This window comes from Cygnus atratus, chromosome 21, assembly GCF_013377495.2.
Source record: "Cygnus atratus isolate AKBS03 ecotype Queensland, Australia chromosome 21, CAtr_DNAZoo_HiC_assembly, whole genome shotgun sequence".
NCBI lineage: Eukaryota > Metazoa > Chordata > Aves > Anseriformes > Anatidae > Cygnus > Cygnus atratus.
In genome coordinates this window covers 6,033,293-6,041,842 of record NC_066382.1, presented here as the reverse complement: position 1 = coordinate 6,041,842, position 8,550 = coordinate 6,033,293, and positions in this window count along the sequence as shown.

Below are 8,550 nucleotides of genomic sequence, written 5' to 3'. Positions count from 1 at the left end.
GGTTATTGAATAGTAGTAGTAGTACTGCTCTGTTCAGCTGTCACTGGAACATTTTCACAAGCAAAAAAAGGGTAGACAAGAGCCTTTTTTTTGTAGTTCTTGCATTGTTCAGGCAGTGACTTGTAATGAATCAAACTTTGTGAAAATCTTCACAAATTTGTGCTGCTTTTTAAAACAGTAATAGGGAATAATGTGATCTCCACCAACAAACTGAGCACCACACTTCATCAGTGAAAGTACACTTGAAGATTTGGAGAAACTTGAGACAACGTATGATTTGTCAGCTTGGTATTGAACTACAGGGATTCCAGTTATTTTCCCTTAGGGGCCTCACTGGTAGTTTCTCAGGCTGTGTATTTTTGGTTTATCCTATCACTCTTGCTCTAAGCAGCTGTGCTTTGCTCAAGTGTGAATAGCACTTAGTGTCTTACTCAACTAGCTGTCACTCAAGCAGGTTCTATACCTCTACTTTACATGTAGTATGTTCTGAAAGATTGTAAGGTAGCGACACCCATAATCATGTAGTCACATACATTGTTCCCTGTATTGTTGTTGATTATCCAGCTTCCAAATCACTTTTCTGTGCTGCTGTGATTCAGTTAATATATAGCTTCTAACAGTGGAATATGGACCAGAAAGACATTGATATTTAACACCTTTTTATTTTAAAAATGCAAGAGTTACATGAGGTATATGAGAATCTTCTGTTTAAAAATTTATTTTTTTAGTAACTGCTGCCTTAAGAGATAGAATGCTAGGCATTATTTCAATACTTTACCTCAGACAAAACACTAGCAAAGGGAGAACTGAAATGACTTGTTTCTGTTTTGCTGTAAGGCCTTACTAACATTCAAAAGGAGGCTCCAAGGATCTGTTGTATGGACAGGATGTTTTCAAAGCTACATTAGGCTCTAACAGGAGAGAACACTCGTCAAGGTTCAAAGCCATGTTTCTTTCTGGAGATGATTAGGGTTTATCTCATAACTGTGTTAACCAAAGTATTGACACATGAACTCTTTATATGGACAAAGATTTGTCCATAAAAAAAAATTAGGAATGACAATGCAGGGGAGTAAAATACCATTTCATCTTTTGTGACAGATTAATACCACTAGTTGGAAGTCATTACACAGTAGAATGTCACATTATTTATAAATATTTTAGCAGCTCACTCCTGATGTAGCAGTCTTCCATATATGAATCCTATGGCTCTCAGGCTGCTCATTTAAATTAGAAATGTCTCTACAAAGCTTACTGCAATACTCTACCTTCTCTGAAGGAGAAATACTTCAGCAAACTGAAGTAATCAGAACTCATTTTCAAATGTACGCAAGCCCATTGAGGTTAAAAGACAGCATTAAAAAGGCAGATAACAGAACTTTTGGATAATTGTGATGGAAACACGTAGGAAACATCCCTTTTTACAATAAAAACAGATCTTGCAGTATCAGCTTTGTCTGAAACACTTTCATTCTGTAACTCGGTCACTTTCTTGTGGTGAGTGACTGTTAATACTTTTTTTTTTTTTTTTCTCCAGAACTGATCATTCAGCCTTACTGAGCAGAAAAAGCTGTCCTGTTTTGACATAGTCTGTGCTGGTCTTGACTCTTCTCTTGGCCCTATTTATTTCCAGGTAGACTTTGCAGTTTGCTTTGCCTGGAAAAAAAGCAAAGGTTTTTGTTTATCTAGCCACTTCTTGAAACCTAGATAGGTCTGACTGTGTACATATAAGAACGTCATCTTTATTTTCACCTCACGTTGAGAATATATACCATCTGGCGGTGTTCCAGTGGACATGCACTTCAGTTTCTACTAGTTTTGATGGTCAGAGAAGCCTACAAATCTTTAGCCCACTGACATTCTGAACACTCAATTTTTGTGTTCTTAAAATAGCAATATTGCTATTCTTGTGCTTCTAAATCACAAATTAGCCTGAGTTAGGCTAGCTTGTGTTGCCTGAGTGTGCTTAAAAATGCACAGACACATATCAGTTCACGGGAGAGAAAAATAATGGTAAGAACTTCTGTAAATCTGGATGTCTGACTGAATATATTCAGGGTGTTTGAAAAGGTGATGCTTATGTTGCTAGAGATAGGGAAGTTGTTAGATGTAGCAGTCTTGGTGACCCATCCAAGAAAAATGAAATTTCTAGAAAAGATTTTTCTCATCAGAGAGTCTGAAGCAGCCTTGAAACTAACTGAACCAAGGTGATACCAATATGGCCAATTCTTCTCTTGTTAATTGGAACAAGGTCTCTATTATCTAATTGTTCTGTGCTGTTCAAGTTTGTTCTTGTAAGCACAGGAGACAATACACTGCATGTTATGGCTTAAACTAAAAGCTTCTCAGGGGAAGACTGATACTGTCCAACTGCTTGGGATTTGGGGTACTTAGTAGCTCTAAATTTTAATATGTTTTTTTTTGTTTTGTTTTGTTTTGTTTTTTTCTAAAATTGTTTGAGAGGCAACAAAGAATTGGCTGAACTACTAAGATATTTCGGTGACTTGGAATATCCTGGGTAATAATACTCAAGTATTTCTATTTCACTTCCTTCTGGTTTAGGTGGTCCTTTCTAACTTAGCCTCAGGGTCCTTCAAAGTCCTTATTTTTTCATTTCTATTTTCTATGGTCTTTCTTCTTTACATTAGTAACAAGTTTAATTTAAGATCTAATTATTTTACAACAGCAGTACCGAAGCTTATCAATGGTGTCTGTTAACGCCATTCATAAATGCCTCATGGTTTGCTTGTCACTCTTGTCTGAGTTCTGTTATTGCCTGTAATACTGTACATCAACCCATCTGCCAACCAACAAGTACTCCTTTCCCTGTAGTTGTTGCAAGGTTCCTCTTCAGGACTACTTTAAGGAACTGATTATATGGTCATAGCTAGTTAGTCTTAGATATTGTGCTTCCCTGAACACCCTGCAAGTGGCCTTCCCACAAATCACATATGACTTAAGCAAAAAGGTAACGAGGGCATCCAGGGTAGGACAATTGTCAAAACTCGGTGAAGTCTTTTCATGAACTCTTGATCACAGGCAGTGGAGCCCAAGACTTTTTTTTTTTTTTCTGTTTTACAGAACAGATAACTTAAGTCCAAGGCAGAACAGATGTGCTTAATTTGAGCATTGCTGTCTCCAGAACTTGACAGCTGCTGAGATCTTCAGTCCATCAGGTAAGCTATGTAGGACTTCTTGGGAGTAGTGACTCAGGTGATGGTTAGTAATTGGAAAAATTAATCTGTGTTAATTACATCAACAATGACATAGGGATAAAAATAAGGTCCAAATAAAGTTAGAATATCAACTGACATTCGATGGTTTCCACTGCAAACTAGAGTAGATGTTTTAGGATTGCCTCTGTAAACAACTTCAAACACTGTAGGATTGGGACCAGAAAATGATTGATCATTAAATATTTAAGTAATTAACTCAGCAGAGAAAATCCTGTATTTCAGTGAGTTTATGTTGAAGGAGAATGTTGGTAATACTCCATGGAAGGTAAAAACATGATAAAATAGTGTTTAACTTCTTTGTTTTGGTTAACTAATACTTGTCTAATGACAGGCTGGCTCTGAGGATGAAGTAACACTTTTTCCCATACTTAGTGCTTGGTTGTTGTCTACACTACTAACGTTTAGCAGCTACATCAAAACCACTTGATATGCAGTATAGATGGATTAGGCATGCTCAGTGAAACTGATATGGAACTTTGGTTTTATTGAACCATATCTAAAATACAGATATGGCAATAGGCTTGATGGCTAAGAGACTACATACAATAATCTGAAGCTTTCTTGTTATGAACATGCTGGTTATTTTTCCTGTAAAAATGCCTTCATTAATTCTTACCACTAGCTGGTGCTATGATACAACTTACTGGGTATGCCGTCATACTGCATCTGTATTAATAGCCTGCAGTGAGAAGTCTTTCCTTTTGGTATTCTGCTTGTGTATTTTTTTAAACATTGCTTCTTGTCATGTATATCAAGTCTTAAGTCATTCTTGCCCAGTTCTCTGCGTGAAATGCAGAAATACTTTACCTTCTCAGATACTTTTATTGCTTTCCACTCAGTTAATCAAGCATACTTATTGTAGAAGTAAGCTAATTATTAATCATGACAAAATGACCTAGGCAAGTCCACCAGGAAAGCTGTTTTCAAGGGGTAACTTCATAATTAGAGTAAAACATTTCTTAAGCCCAGAACTTCTAGTTCTAAATGAACAGAGGGTAGGTTTTGCCTCCCTGGGAATTGTGGTTAGTAGCAATGTATGTTTTTGTGATTTCATTACTTTTTTTGTCTCTCAAAGAGTGTTAGTGCCAAGGGTAGTTTCCTCAGGTGAAGTCCCACTCTGGATTACAGAGGTAACTTGATGCAGCAATTTATATTATCTTAATGCTTTCACCATTTACTGATAAAGCCAAGGCTGCCTGTTAAAAATGCAAGCTATATTTTATTGTATAACTTACCTTTAAGGGCTGGGTCTTGGGTCAAAATCTCTCCTACCACCAAGCTATAAAACTAAGGTTAAATTTTGAGAAGTGGCCTTTGCTTAATTCTTTTTGTAATTTTAGTTCTGCAAGGCAAGTGTTATCTGCGTCTGTATGAAACAATAGGTTCCCCTGTGTGATCCTCAGCCTTTTGTCAGTCTCTGATCAACCGAGGTGAAAGAACTGAAACTAGTGTAGTAGATCTAGGCTGACCAAACACTGACTATCGTGGAAGCAAAGTAACGTCACTTGAACATTCACAGCTGTAAAATTTGAGCTGTTTCGATTGTATGAAGTATTGCAATGTTTAAAGAGAACATGTCTCTTCAGCAATTGTCTTTATGCCAAAGTGTAACAGGAATGTAGAGTTTCAAGTTGAAATGTTTTGAGTGCTATAAAAAAACCTTTCAGGACACAATTAACATCGATATGTCAGAATATGCAAAAGCTTATGCACACTCCCTAATACACCTTTTTCCTCTTGGTGTTCTGATATTTTGTTGTGAAGGACTAACATAATGTGTAGCCTTTGCATAAGTGATAGGGCTCTCTCTCATACAATGAATGCGTGAGAAATTCTGCCGTGGAAGGAGCCTATAAGGCTGCAGGCAGGAGAACACTGACAGTTCTGCAAATGGCTGTTCCTTATTTCTCGGTAAATAGCATCAGTAAGAAGTGCACAGGAGACAAAAGACATTCCTTCAGGGTGGAAGGTAGTATGTTGTGCTATGGTCAGTTATTACTGCTTATTCATCTCCTGTGGTCATTTTTTCCAAGACTAGATAGGAAGTGAAGAACAACTGACATTCCCATCTTTTTCCCTGTTGAATCTAGTAATCCCTTCCCTGTTTCCTGTATACGATGAATCAAATGTAATGAGGCAAAATATCCACAGGTCTCTAAAGAACTGTGTTATCTGAGGATAACACAGTTGATGTGAGTATGAAATAGAGTTGCTTCCCAGCTCAAATGAGTCATACAGTACTGATTTCATAAGACCAAGATAATCATTAGTACATTTGAAGTTGCTTTCTTAGAGAACATTTCTTCATTCCATAGGGAAGGTGGAAGTTTTTTTGATAAGGACTTAGGTCCACTTCTAGTTGATTTAACTCAGTTGCTGATCATATTGCCTTTAAGTTATTACCAGATGACAGGTTTTTTTTGTAGGGAAAAGATGAGTTAAAGGACTTGCTTGATCAGTAGTTTCCTGTTCTGCTTGGGAGAAGAAGGGTTTCTGTGAAGAATCAAGCAGGTTTTTCTTACTATTTTCCTCTCAAGAACCAGGAGGAGCCTCTAGTTTTACCCAGGTTTTATTGGACTTATTGCTGCGTTGCATCAGTATCCCTCATCTTTCAAAGGGAAAGTATAATAAGGTTGCAATATCTGCTTCTGCAGTGACTTCTTAGATTATCCTCAATTTGAAAAACTAAACCTGGTTTATGCCAGCGTTGCTATACCATTTCCTATTCCTTCCATTTTTCACTTCTCTGGATGGTACTGCTTGGTTTTGTTTCTCAACTCTCAAAATCAATCACCCTTGCCAAATGCCTTCTGGAAACAGAGTACACCCTTGAAAATGCATGGAATGTGCAGCACTCCTTGCTGGCTAAGACGCTTGCTAATATAGCATTTGCTAGAGACTAACTCCAGCCTAGAAGAGCCTAACAAGCTGCGTGATTGAACAGGGATCTTTGTGGCGTTGTCCAACTGTTTGTTGGAGAGCGGGGGGCTATGGTTTTGGTCTGATGCCTGAATCCACAAGGCCCAGACAAAGACACAGGGGATGCTGGGCTTATTTATACATAAATACCTCCATGCTGCAGCTGTGAGAAATGTATGTTATGGTACCTAATATCGAGTTACGTATCTGCTGTTACCTTCTGTGCTGATCAGTAGCCATCCAGCAAAACTAAGTGCTGAGAAATTTGGTATGATTGATACTTCATGTTAAAAAGCTGTCTGGGAAAGGACAGGTATGATCAGCTTATACTTAACCTAGTTAAGTAGATGCATATAAATAGTTATGACAACGTGTTCAGGCGTGGTGTAGGCAATTATAACTTAAAGCTTTAAATTGCAGTGGTTCAGGAGTACCTACACTACAGAACTTCATATGTGCAGGAGAGACTGTTTTAGATGGAGTGGCTTCTCATCAGAAACATTAATCATGAGAGCATTTCTGACCTGAGGCCTCCTGGTAGATTGTAGTTGCTTTTTTCTTGTGCCTGTTGTTACTGTTTTATATTACAGAATAAAAAGGATCATGTAATCATAATGTAATGATTATCTCTTCATCTGAAGTAATAGAAAGCTGTGACAGGACTAATGTTTAAAGATTCATGTGTTGATGGCTTTTCCCTTACCCATAGATATAACACTTGGCAAGTCACTTCATCTGTGTATCATTCTCTCCTGAACCGGAGGTAGCACTTACTGTCCTTTTGTGGACGATGCATCAGCGCTTTTGAGTTTGAGAACTTTGTGTTAGTGTGCAGGTTGTACTTTTTAATGCAAGTCTGAAATAGCATGCAGCTAAGATACTTGCAATATTATAATGTAATCTCTTAAAATACTGAATAATGATTTTAAAATTGCTGCATGTTTTAATTAGTGTTCTAACTGTTTATGAATAATTTTTAAATCTGTGGGAGGAGTTTGAGATTTCCATAATATTCTTCTGGTGAATACTTAGTTATTGCCAGTTACTGAATTCATTCTTCAGATGTTTTCTGTTCTTACAGTAAAAAAAAAAAGCCTTATGATGAATCATTGTACTGACACCTAGAATTATAAATATTCATGCATCAAATCATTACTTTCACAGTATACTACCCCTGTATATCTTTCTCACAGACACAAATATAAGGGGACGACCATGTTTATGATACTTTTTGGTGACATCTGGCATTTTCAGAGGAAGCCTGGTGCCTGCTTGTCTGTTAGAGAGAGCCACAGTCATGACTCAAAGCCAAGCTGTGAAAGGGAACATTACTGTTACTAACTATAAAGGAATGAACATGATCAGTAATCAGGATTTTAAGTTAACAACAAGTGTTGATATATTGAATGTCATTCCTGGTGAATAAAAATCTAACCTGGCCAGCTGGTCAAAGTATGGAACTGATGTTTCCTGATGTGCTCACATTCATAGGAAGTTTCCTGACCTTGGGCCCTGATTCTGCAAGCATGTATACTTATCGTTCATTTCAGCTTATGGAAGTATTTGCCCTAGGACAGTGTGCTGTTTGACTTCTCCAAAGCAGAAAAGATCCCATCTTCCACATATATTCCATGAAAACAAACAAACAAAAAAAAAACAACCACCAAACAGGTAGCTCATGTTAAACCTACTGTTGAATTTCTGAACTAGTAATGGGAAGCTAAATAATCCAGGTCAGTGAAAGCTCAGCCCCAGCACACTGCTGTACTTTACGTAGGAGTGTAGACCTCTGTGTTGATTTTTTTTTTTTTTTTAGTTTATATTTCTAGAATGCTTGTATCATGAAGTTACAAAAGTGAATTAAATTACGAATTCTTCAGTAGCATATAAATACATAACAAAGCTTTTCGCAGTCATTGTTTCTTGAGGCCTGATTGAGGCAGAATAGAATGTTTTACACTGGAGATTTCTCGGCAGCAAGGCAGTGTGAATCGTCATAGGATTAAATGCATCAGTGCAGCAGCAGTTGTTGTTTCTTCTTGTTGGCAGAATAAGGGAAATGGTGGTATTCTGATTCTTAGAGCCCCTGCTTTCTCTAGTCATATACTGAGTGTTCTGTATCCCAGCTGATAATCAGAAGGGAATTTGTGTCTTTATGTTTTTACTGCTTCAGATCTATTACAGCACAATATATTTAGTACTAAGCCTCCAGTGCTGGAAGCCCCCCAGATTATATTTCAGTGGAGCATGGGCAGTCTGTTTAATGATTGGTGTCACCTAAGATTAATAAAGCTTTACCTTGAACCAAAGGGCAGTAATTATATTACTGTGGACAGATTCTGGATGCATATGCTTTGGTATCTGAGGTTTCACTGCATAGGATTAGTATGTAAAT